Raw genomic sequence first — 11,439 nt, 5'->3', positions numbered from 1 at the left:
CCCACGAGAAGCAAGAGGATGGAGTGCTTACTCCGGCTTGCAACCAGGTTCGCGGCCCGCTTGTCCAGCTCCTTGGTCTGGGCGTTGAAGGTGGCTGCGTGGACGTTGTGGTAGTCCTACAACGAAGCAGCAGAAAGAAAGGGGAGTCAGAACTCAGAACCCACTAAGAAGTTCCCGCCCGACTGCTCAGCAGTCGGACCGGAACTCGGGGGCTACACCCAGCGGGTGCGCTGGCGCGCCCCCGCCAAAGACTCCAAGAATCAGAAACAAGAAGCAAGTTACATACCCGAACGGTGGCCCACGTCTTCACGAACGCCTTCATACATTGCTGAAGGGGGGCGGCTTCGGCCCTGAAGTTGGCCTGGACGTCCTGCGCCGCCTTGATCAGGGTGCTTGTCCCACCCCCGTGCAACCACTCCGTCGGCGCCGAGCTGGTGTCGTCGGCATCGGGAACCGACGAGCTCGAGGCTCCAATCTCTTGGGGCCGCGGAGCTGAGGTCGCCTTTGATGCGCGCTGGTGCGTTGGGGTCCGAACGACAGAAGTCGCCCCCACCACCAGCTCGCCACCGCCTTGAGACACTGGCGGCGCGTTGGGCTGACCATCTTGGGCCTCGGCAGCCGGCAGCCGGCGTCCGCTGGGGCGCCTGCGGCCCAGGGACGATGGCGTCTCCTCCCTCCCTCACCATGGCCGGCTGGTCGATGCCGGCCCCTCCGGTCGGCACCAGGACCTCCGTCGCTGGCGGCATGGAGCGCAGCAGAATGATCATCAGCGGGGCCTGGCCATCTGTGGCCGCCCCCACTTGCGCCCCGACGGCCGTGTCCGCCTGGGTCTTGGCCGCCTCCTCCGCCTGGGCCTTCACTGAGGCATCGGCCAGGGCTCTGGCTGCCGCATCCGCCTCCTCCTGCGCTGCCCTGGCGGCGTCCGCCTTCGCCTGCTCCGCCCTCTCCTGCTCCTTGCGCGTCTCCCGCGCGTTCCGCTCCGTTGCCGCCTGGAGCTCGGCCTACGGGTCCACGCGGCGGGTGTTGGTGGAGCCCTCCGGCCCTCCGATGGTGGAGGCGAAGGTCGACCGCTCAAGAGAGAGCGGTGCCCTGATTCGCGCGAGTTGAAGAAAATTCAGTAGAAGTTTACAAGAAACAAGAGAAAGCATGAAGAGAAGTAAGCACTCACGCATGCACCACCGACGGCTGCTTCATGGCCCTATGGAACCGGATAGCCTTCGTGGCAGCCTCCTCTCGTCGGGTCACCACGGCTGAGCCCTTGGGCTTCTTCGGCCGGGCGCCATGCAGCTGCGTGCCGGCTCGGCGCTTCGGCGTGCCGCCTGGTGCGGATGGCGGCGCTGAGGAGCTCGCCCTCGCCCTGTTGCCGGACGGCTGGCGGCGCTGCCCGGCCTCTTCTGCGTCGTCATCCGACCACGCTTCGATGCCGCCTCCGCCACCGGAGCCGCCTGCCCCGTCGCCACCGCCTGTGGCGTCGTCTTCCAAGGTGGCCGCCCCCAAGTCGGGGTCGTCCGCATCGCTCACCGCTCGGTCCGGCAGGTACTCCTGGCCTTGCGCCAAGGCGTCGGCTGCTGGTTGGGTCGTGAGGAGCTGCGACACGTCCGACTGATCAGCCGGCAAGCCAGAACTCGGCAGAGGAAATAAAGATCAAAAAAGAGAGAAGAATCGAGAACTTACGGCAGGAGGCGGGTTGGCGCGGGAGTATGGCGGCTTCCCGAACCGCCAGTCCGCCGCGAGCTTGAGGTTCGCAATCTCGTTCACCATGTGGGCCACCTCCGTGACCGGCATCTCGCGGGTGGACAGCCGGCATGGGTCCCGGTGACCACTCATCTGACAAATCATGTGAGGCCGGCCCTGGAGGGGGAGAACCCAGCGCGTCACGAAAGCTGTCAGCAAGTCGGCCGCCTGGAGGCCCTCCAGGTCCGTCATCTCCTCAAGCCTGGCGACAGCGGCAGCGCCGGCGGCCGACAGGTGCTTCGGCTTGTACGTCCAGCTGGCGCGCGGTTCAGCCGGTGGGCCGGCTTCGTAGGGCGGCAAGTTGAGGAAGTCCACCGCTGGGTCGACGTTCTTCACGTAGAAGTACGATTTCTGCCAGAGCTTGACAGACTGGATCAGAGTGATGGGGGAAAGCGGTTGCCGGCTCCTGGGCGCCGCACGGCGACGAAGGCGCCGCACTCGGCCGACTCATCCTTGGCGGCGACTCCAAGCTTGGTGTAGAAACACTCCCCCACAGCTCGAGTGTGGGGAGAATGCCGAGGTAGCCTTCTCACATCGTGACGAAGGCCGATAGCAGCACCACCGTGTTGGGCGTGAGGTGGTGCGGCTGGAGGTTGTAGAACTCGAGGAAGGAGCGAAGAAAACCGCAGATTGGCAAGCTGAAGCCGCGGAGGAAGTGCGTCCGGAACACGACGCGCTTGCCGTCCCTCGGCGCCGGCGCGATTTCTCTCGCCGACGGGACACGCGCCTCAACATAGCCCGCGCCGGGCAGCCGCCTTGTGTCACGCAAGAAGTCGAGGTGGTCCTGCTGGACGTTGGAGCCGTCCCATGCACCGAAGTTCGCCTTGTCGCGCGCCATGGATGTCGAAGGCTCGATGGAGGCGCGACGCAGTGGAAGAGGAGCGGATCTGCGGCGGAGCAACAGCGCCGCGGGGGAGAAGGACTTGGCCACGAGAGGCCGGGACGACGCTCCGGCGAGACTGCGGGGGTGCGGTGGCGGCACAGAGAAAGAAGAAGAGCAAGGATAAGGAGGAGGTGGGCGCGCGTGCTAGTGCCGTCCCCCCTCCCCCTATTTGTAGCCCTGGGCTGCGAAGCCAAGGGGGCGGGGCGTGGGGTTCGTGGGATTAACTGCGCCCACGACCCCACGTCCCTGCAGTAACCGCGTAGTAAAAGGCGTGTGGTAAATGCGCTCCAGAAGCCCAAGCGTCTACCTCGGCCGCAGCGGATCCGCACGCGGGCTGAGGCCCGATAGTGGTGGGCCCTAGCCTGCGGCTACGTCCCATCGCGCGCGTGGGCTGGCAGGACCATTGGCTTGCTGGAGCCACGTGGCGCGCGAATAGCTGGCGGCTGGCCTAGGGCTAGGCTAGCGTGCCGCTTGGTTCCCGCCTCGATGTTTCGAAAACCACCAAGCGGCCGCCTGGTTGTGTCCGACTCCTCGCAGTCGGCGCTTCGGAAGTCGGATGAAGCAAGATCAACAGATTACTCATGGTAGGAAGCTGCTGCGGCCCCACGTCACTTTCAGCCGCGACGCCCCACCAGCTTCGGGGACTACTGTCGGAGTAATTGGCCACGGGTAGCCTCATCAGCTCCCCATGGCATTTCAAGACATCGGGGCCGACTGCGCCCCTCAAGAATCCAAGACCAAAGCGCCGCCTTCTCGCCGCCGGCTGGTCCAAGCGGCCGGCTGCTAGAAGGCGGCGTAGCCCAGAGGGCGGCCTCAAGATGGGCCGACTCCTCGTAGGCGGCCTCTGGAGAGGCCGGCTCCCAGCAGGTGGCCCCAAGCACTCTCAAAATCTACACCCTCATAAATACGACGGGACGGGGCGTGGCTACAGCACGCCTTGCCACCCCTAGCCTAGGGCATAGCAAGGCCATAGTGCGCCGTACTAAGCGGGCTCTTCCGTTCGGCGCGGCACTGTTGCCACGCTGACCCTGATGTCACCCCTGTCAGAGGGGGTTGCGCCCCACGACGGGCTGTCGGTACGGCCCGCAGGCGGCGGGCCCCACTTGACGACAAGAGGACCGGAAGGCGGCTGTCCCTGGCCAGTCGGCTCAGTAGAGGCCGGCAGATGACTAGGCGGCCCTCCCCCTTTTGGGGACCGGTGCGCCATTAATCAGATGAGACGGGGGATGGCTACAGTGAACGCCCACCAGGCGGCGGTACTGTAGCCACGCCTCCCCCAACAAAGCACGCATCATTAGCCGCATTGCTACAGTATCGAGCAGCCGGCAGGACCCGCAAGCGGCGGGTACGGCCTGTCGGCCAAGTACCGGACATGTCGTGGTTTTGTCACGGCAGATGTCCTAGAGAAAGGACTTAGTCGTGGAGCCATCGCTACGGGTTAGGTTAAAGGGGTTAAAGCGGACAAGGGACGCAAGAGAGTTTTAAACTAGTTCGTCCCCTTACGATGAAGGTAAAAGCCTACGTCTAGTTGTGATGGTGCTGGGGTTTCGATGACCAGGGAGCGAATACGCTTTGCCTGAGTCTCGAGTTGTTGTCTGTTGTTCTTTGAACCGCCGCCGGGTCGTCCCCTTATATACATGGGTTGACGCCCGTCGGTTTACAGAATCCCGAGGCCGGCTCATAATCGTGTCCGGCTCGGTCTCTGCTATCTTACAACACAAGTTTACATATCAATGCCGGTTTATGTCTACAGGCCTTAAACCGGCTTTGGGCCCTGGGCCTCCATAAAGCGTCACCGTCTGTCTTCATGGACTTCAGATACAGATGAATTACTTATGGGGTTAACCCGGCCTCTCCTGGCCAGTTTACGCCCAGTGGTAATATCCCCACATGACAGACGGCGGGACCCACCAGGCGGCGGGACCCACCAGGCGGCGAAGAAGCCGGCGACCAGAGACACTGACGGCTCGGGCCAACACCCGGCCGGATTACCATTGTACCCCTGGGGGTAGGCCTATATAAACCCCCTAGGGCACCCATGCAAAGGGTTCAGCCTCTTGTTCACCCACATACCCATCCTGATATAAATATCTAGGGACAACATGGGCCTCCTCATAGCTCAGCGATTTCTGGCCGTCGGATCTCTTGTTTGATGCATTTTCAGCCGTCGGATCTCGCTCTGGAAGATATGGGCCGTTGGATCGAAGTGAAAACACTGCTACAATGAATAGTTCCCTCTGGTTTGTGCCACCGCGTGTTAATTTAGTGCCCCGCCGGGGGTATTTTGGTCATTTCGCATATACGGGTATAAATTGGCGGCAGCTCCCGTGCTAAAACCTAGCCGCCGCCTCCTCCCTCGCTCGCTTCCACTCCTCCCGCAGCCGCCGCCTCCTCCCTCCCTCACTCGCTCCTCATACGGCGGCGGCGGCTCCCACGCCCGCGTTCTTCCTCCCCCAACACGCCCCCGCTCGGCCCCGCACGCCTAGGCGGCTTCCACCAACCACGGCGACGGCGCATCGGTCACGGAGGAGGGCGGCGGATCAGCGGCGCCGGCGATGGCGTCCGTGGCAGCGGTGGAGGGCGCGTCCCGAGCCCGCCATTGCTGCTCTGCCCTCCCTCTCTCCGACCCGACCCGCCACCCTCCTCCGCACCTTCGCCACCGGCCATGTCCGCCCCCACCAGCAGCTTGGCCCGGCACCGAGCGACGCCGGTCGGGACGAGCGGCGGCCGTGGCGACGAACGCTGCTGCTCTTCCGCTTCCTCGAACTCCAAGATGCGGGACACGGATCCGTGGTCCCTGCTTCCTTCCTGACGGCAATGGATCCCTTCCTTGCAGGTAGCACTTCCCCTCTCCCTCCCACTGACTTGCTAATCTAATTTAGCCACAAGCTGCTACAAATCACATTGCTTGCTGCATCTGACTTTGCTGCCTTGGATTTAGTTGCCTGGATTGCTGACGAGATCCATCTGCCCGGCTGGAGCATGCTATTCACTTGATATATGTTTACAACACTCTGAAATCATATCCATTACCATCTCAATATGTACGTGCATCTTATATAGATATAGGCTTGTATGCTCGTTTCAGGGTCCCATTTCTGATCCATAAGCTTCTATATTAGGCATACTTGTACAATTTTACAACGGTGGCACCATGTGAAATAATGAGCTGTGTATCAGCTGATCAACAACAACTTGCTCTGATTAAGTAGTAACCGATGTCAATATCCATTTCACCATCCAACAGACTGTGATGGATCTTTGCTTCTTCTTTCAGCTGACCTGATCTGATTTTTTTTGGGGGGTGAACGCAGCAACGTCACGTCGATATATTAAGATTGCAAATAGGATTTACATGGGGGGTTTTATTTGGGGGCTACAAAGAAGTTACAGAGAGTATTCAGAAGTTAAGGCCAGCTTACTGTTCTCAATCACTGGGAACTACAGACCCCCAGCCTGCGACTTCTTATTCTCGAACCTCATAGGTGAACCTGATCCGACTTACTAACACGAAACTATATGTACCGGTGTAAAGTGCAAACGCTGTGCATACTCCTTTTTCTGTTCTTATTGGATATGCATTCATCTGCGTTAGTTAAAATTTCTCGCAAAGAACCCAAGTGGATTTACGCACAGTTGCACGGTTGTTCTTGAGCTCCTTCCCCTCTTATGTTCATGTACCATTTAGTAGGACTGGCTAGGTTGCTGCAAAAATGTCTTGGGTTTCTTCTTGTGCAACAGATTCTAGGTTCCAAAGGAGGACTATTGGGGGCTTTTTTGTTTTGTTGGTGCCTTGCCGTCAAGTAGATCCTTGGATTTAGCTAGGTTCTTTGTTTCACTTCTGGGTTGATGTCCATGCCCAGCCATAGGCCTCTTTTATAAAGAGAAAACATGTTCTAGCCATTATCAATTTGTTTGCATATGTTGTAATATATTTCTCTTCAGCACAGTATTATTGTTGTTTATCACCCAGCCATAGGCCTCTTCTGGGTTGATCTCCATGCCCAGCCATAGTTCAGTATTGTTGTTTATGTTATGCAAACAGAACTTTTAAAATGTTACATTAAAAGACTGAGATTACTAAGCTTTCTTTTTGTATGTCTGAGCATAGATAATGTCGATACTACGTTGTGCTTTTAGTCCGTAATTTTTGTGTGTTGAAAGCAGTTATGGCCTCTAATTCTTGCTGGTCAGTCACAAAGCATTATTTTTGATTACTTTACAATTTTTTTAGGGGTAATGGAATGCTAATTGGCTGGTGGCGGCATGTTTAACGCGCGGTGTGAAGTGCGCCATCCCACCCTCCCTTCTATCCATCCTCCTTCCTCACGCAGTCATTCCTCCTGCCTGGGCTGATTTCATGGTCGTGTTGCAGTTGGTTCCGAATCTGACTGCATGCCTCGCGTCCGCGGGCCACCGTTTGCTCGGTTGCCGCCATGGGAAAGGTTCGTTCTTCCTTGCTTTCTTTGTACTTCCAATGCTCGTGCTGATGTGGGCCTATACGTGAGAAATTGATTTGTCTCTAAAAATACATGATGTTCTACCATTCACTTTTTCTATTGATGTGGTTGAGCAATTGATTTTCTCTAAAAAGTACATGTTGTTCTTACATTCGCTTTTCGGCCTGATTCTAAGTATCATGTGTAGGAGTGTTTGACCAATAGGTAGAGAATTTAACAAGTAAATTGAAATTGTTGGGTCTGCAGCTGCTGCTCCTTTGGATTGGTTGGGTCTGCACCTGTTGCTGTTTTGGATTGGCTGGGTCTGCAGCTGCTGCTCCTTTGGATTGACCTCTATTTGGTTTATGCATTCCATTTTTCTAGGTGGATCAGTATGACTAGCTAGAATTCATATAGAACCATATGTGTATGTAAGTGTAAGTTAACCACACTTAGTAGGATGGCTTTATATTTCTTCTCAGGTGGGGAATGCAGCGATCGGGGGGTCATCTCCCTCCTAAATAATTGTTTCTGATAAACAACGATGCCTTTCTTACACAGGTTGTTTGATGCGTTTGTGCTCGTCGGTGGGACGGTGCAAGGCGCAACTCCGACGCGGTTCCTCGCCGGTTGGACGGCGTTCAGGCGCAACCCCAGCGCGCACTGAGTATTGCCTCGGCTACAACCTCCCTCGGTGAACTCCATCTTCCTCCTGCTCCTCTGCTTTGGCTACTGTATCCAGAAACATGAGACGGATCGAAACCTGAGCGTTCTCAGCGATTAGAGCATTCTGGCCGTCCGATTGTTTCCTTGATGCTGTTCTGGCCGTTGGATCTCGGGCTCAGTCGCTGTGGGCCGTCGGATATTTACCCGATCGTCTCCAACCGTCGGATATTTTTCCCTGTGAGCGGTGTCCCGCCCGGCCGTGCCACCGCGCGTTATTTGGGTGCCCCCCGAGGGTATTCTCATCATTTCGCTTTGTCTGTGGCGGTGGCGTTCGTGCTAGGGCGATGATGATTAACTGTGGCTGAAATAAGTTTGCCTTTGAGCAATCGAGGCACCTGTGGGTATCAAGTTGGATCCTCCCTGTTGTCTCTAGAATCCTTTTTGATCCTGTGATACCTATTGATCTGTCCTTGGATGGTCATTCTTGTTGATTGATAACCAGGGCAGCTCCATTGTATAAACAGATTGATCTGGTGATAAGAGATGATGGGGGTAGGTTATATGATCGAGGAAAGGCGAATCTGAGCCCACTATGCAATGAACATCAAACCCTTTTTATTTGTATTTAAAGCCGTTGCTTACTTATGCTCCAGTGTTTATAGCCGTCTTATGTAAAGATTTATTCTCTCTTATAACTTTATTGCATGTAAGTTGTTCTTGATCTTTTATTGTTTGTTGTTGGTCCTTGATTTAGTCTGGTTAGGATTTCTTCTCTGTCTTATGTAAAGATTTCTTCTCTCTCATACCAATGTTTTGTCCATGTAGTAACAGATATATATTTCAAGCATGACATGAATAAACCTGAATGGTCTTTGAGATGAGATGCATGGTTGTACAATATTGGGTACTAAGTTAGAGATCGGCTGTCCCTATGAATGCAAACTATTGTTAGCTATAAATATGTTTGCCTCCTACAGTGTTTGGCCTAATTAGTTATTGGGTTGATTTTGGTAGTTCTACTTTTTTGCTGCCAACAATCTGCAAGTTAATGTTCAGGGTGTGCTTTGGCCTTGGGATTCTTTACTGTTTTTATTCTAGATGTGGTGGTCTTATTAGTCAGATCAACATTTCTTTTATCGGGCTTTACATGGCTAATATGCATATCCGGTAGAACAGAGTCTGCTCATGCATTCTTATGCTATTTTCACGTGTGTTTATCTGTCTTGTGTTCAGCTGGTTTCCCTTCAGTCAGTTCATTGCATGAAACAAGCACTATAGCTGACATGTAACTCGAGTGCCTGACATGTAACTTGAGTATTCAGTGCATATAGTTTGTGCCTTTGTGTATGCACATTTTTCTTTCTTTCTTAGAAAGCTGCTATTTTCATTTATTTGGAGAACACCTCTGAATTTTTATTGCACATGAAATGAGTCGCTGTCACTACCCAGCACATGAGTACTCAATGTGTGTATTTTGAGGTCTACGTCTTCAAAAGAAATTTGACTATTTATTATATGGGGAACTATAGTTAGTAGCGTGTAACTGGACTCCTATTTGGAGCAATGGCATCGTTGATACTGGTCTCTGATTTATGATTTGATCCACCGCCCCTCCAGCCTGCCCCTCCAGTAGCGCGGTTTTTTTTTTGCATGAGGCTGGATAATTTGCAGTTCGGTCGGTGCCGTGGCGGAGGGTTGTCTTGTGGTTTGACCAGAGAGGGAGCACACCAGAGGAGCGATCTCGTCCCCATTGGTCAGGTACCCTTCGTCTCGCTCTCGTTCGACCTCTCCAAGAAAGTTATATAGGTAGAGTAAGCTAATTGTGTTTTCCGGGTGCTGTATAGGATACTACGGTTAAAGATTGTTCTCATTTATATTGATGTTGCTGATTATCAAATCAATGGCTGTTATCTAGAGTGCTTCTCCTTCAGATTTGATGTACTATGTCTTCCAGCTTATACTATATATGATTTCTTTCCATGGTTTTAACTAATTATGGATATGTATCTAATTATGTTATTTTGGCATCAACGAATTACTCACCTAGCATTTATTCTGCTATATGTAAACAATCATTGGTTCTTTCTTTTCTATCTAAACTGAGAAATAATTCTAATCAGTTGTTTTTTTATTTACTGTCTAAGTATCATTCTTACCTAAAACTTGTGCCAAAACTGTTTTTTCTTTCATATGTGCCATAGATTATCCAACCCCCTCTGCTTCTGTACAATTTTGTCGACTTATCTGGCATTTTCTCGGCCGTGTGGAACCAGCACATCTACCTGCGAATCTCCAGGCTATGGTACCAGCGGGGTGGCTTCGATGATGACCCTGTCAAGAGTATACATATGGTCATGACCGACGAAAAGGTGAGTGGTTATTTTGTTTTCTGTTTTTCTTTTAACAAAGCATACACTGTTTACACTAGGGGTGGCTGACTCTTCTATACATTGTTGTCTCCTTAGGAGATCCAAGAGCTTCTCTTGGTTGTGTATAATCTAAATAGGCTAAATTGTAGCTTTTTAATGCTGATGGCTGTATCTTTTGACATTGCTCTCTAGGGTTATATGCTTCTTGCTGGTTGTTTAACATATTCTGCATGTGCTCTTCTATAGGGAAATCATGCCAACGAGACGGTGCCTAATGAGGTCATAGACATGTTTGTGGACACTTTGAATGAGAGAAATTTATACAAGCGTGCCAGGATCTATGTGAGGCAGTGGAAGGCACGTATACGTTATGGTTCACTAGATCAACAATTGCCCATCACCTTGAGGGTGTTCCATTTGGTCATGTCTGTTAACATGCTTAGTTGCTTCTTCTTTTTTATGTTTCTGCTCCAATAACTTTCTCATATTATATCACTTTTGTTATTAACCATCGTATCGAATGGCTGCGCTTTTGGTTTCGAGGTTCCTGTCGAGTGACTTTTTTTTTAATCTAATGAACGAGCTGAGATCAATTATGCCTTATAGTTTCATGCTGGTACTGAGTGGTATTATGTCTCACTTCTATCACGTTTGAATGTTTCTCTTTCGCTGTATTGTTACCATATATGAGTACATATGATATACATGTACTGCTACTGGCTAGCATTCCCTACTTGACCAAAAATGTTTGGACCGGCACCCTCGCGCCAAGGTGCGATCCCGATCTAGTATAGAGAGAGGAAGCTAGGGCTAGACTTGCTCTCCTTCTCCCTCTAGAGAAACAGCTCAAGGAGCAAGCTTGTAGCCACCATTGTTGCTTGAGTGATCATGCGAAGACCCCGCAGAGCAGGACTAGGGGTGTTATTTCCACGGAGAGCCCTGAACCTGGGTAAGATTCGCCGGCGTACATGTCTTCGCCTCATCCCGCTTCCTGGCACCGGCGACGTCTTACTAGCCTCCATCATGATAAGCCATCCTTTGGCATATGTCGCACCAAACCCCTGACAGGTGTTTCTCCGTATCATTGCACAGTAAGGAAAGTATATACATATAAAAGAATAATTCGGTATGAGGGTGGTAAATTAATGACGTCAATCGTGTGCAACTATATCTAGATCTTCTTCTTTTTTTATAAACGGGACTATATCCAGATCTTGATACATTGTGAACTGAAAAGAGAATCCATTGAAAATATTTCCTTATTACCGTAACAGAGTCGGTAAATTTTGCTATAGGTGGAATATTCACAGGGTCGATTTTACCCTTTATCAATGGATGGACGGTCAAG

The 11,439-nt window shown here is 52.6% G+C and overlaps 1 long non-coding RNA gene across 4 annotated transcripts; it reads left to right on the top strand.

The window, feature by feature from the left end:
• The first annotated feature begins 4,955 nt into the window (after positions 1-4,955).
• On the top strand, positions 4,956-10,710 carry LOC141041806 (uncharacterized). 4 transcript variants are annotated; one of them, XR_012203424.1, is made up of 7 exons: positions 4,972-5,453; positions 5,559-5,661; positions 6,852-6,904; positions 6,993-7,062; positions 7,618-9,480; positions 9,996-10,091; positions 10,338-10,710. It is a non-coding gene; the product is annotated as an uncharacterized lncRNA (long non-coding RNA). The 4 variants fall into 4 exon arrangements; XR_012203421.1 differs by lacking the exon at positions 5,559-5,661 and having other exon boundaries at positions 4,957-5,453; XR_012203423.1 differs by having other exon boundaries at positions 6,852-7,062.
• Positions 10,711-11,439: the final 729 nt, after the last annotated feature.

This window comes from Aegilops tauschii, chromosome 2 (assembly GCF_002575655.3).
Source record: "Aegilops tauschii subsp. strangulata cultivar AL8/78 chromosome 2, Aet v6.0, whole genome shotgun sequence".
Lineage (NCBI taxonomy): Eukaryota > Viridiplantae > Streptophyta > Magnoliopsida > Poales > Poaceae > Aegilops > Aegilops tauschii.
This window is presented reverse-complemented; position numbering and strand designations above follow the sequence as displayed.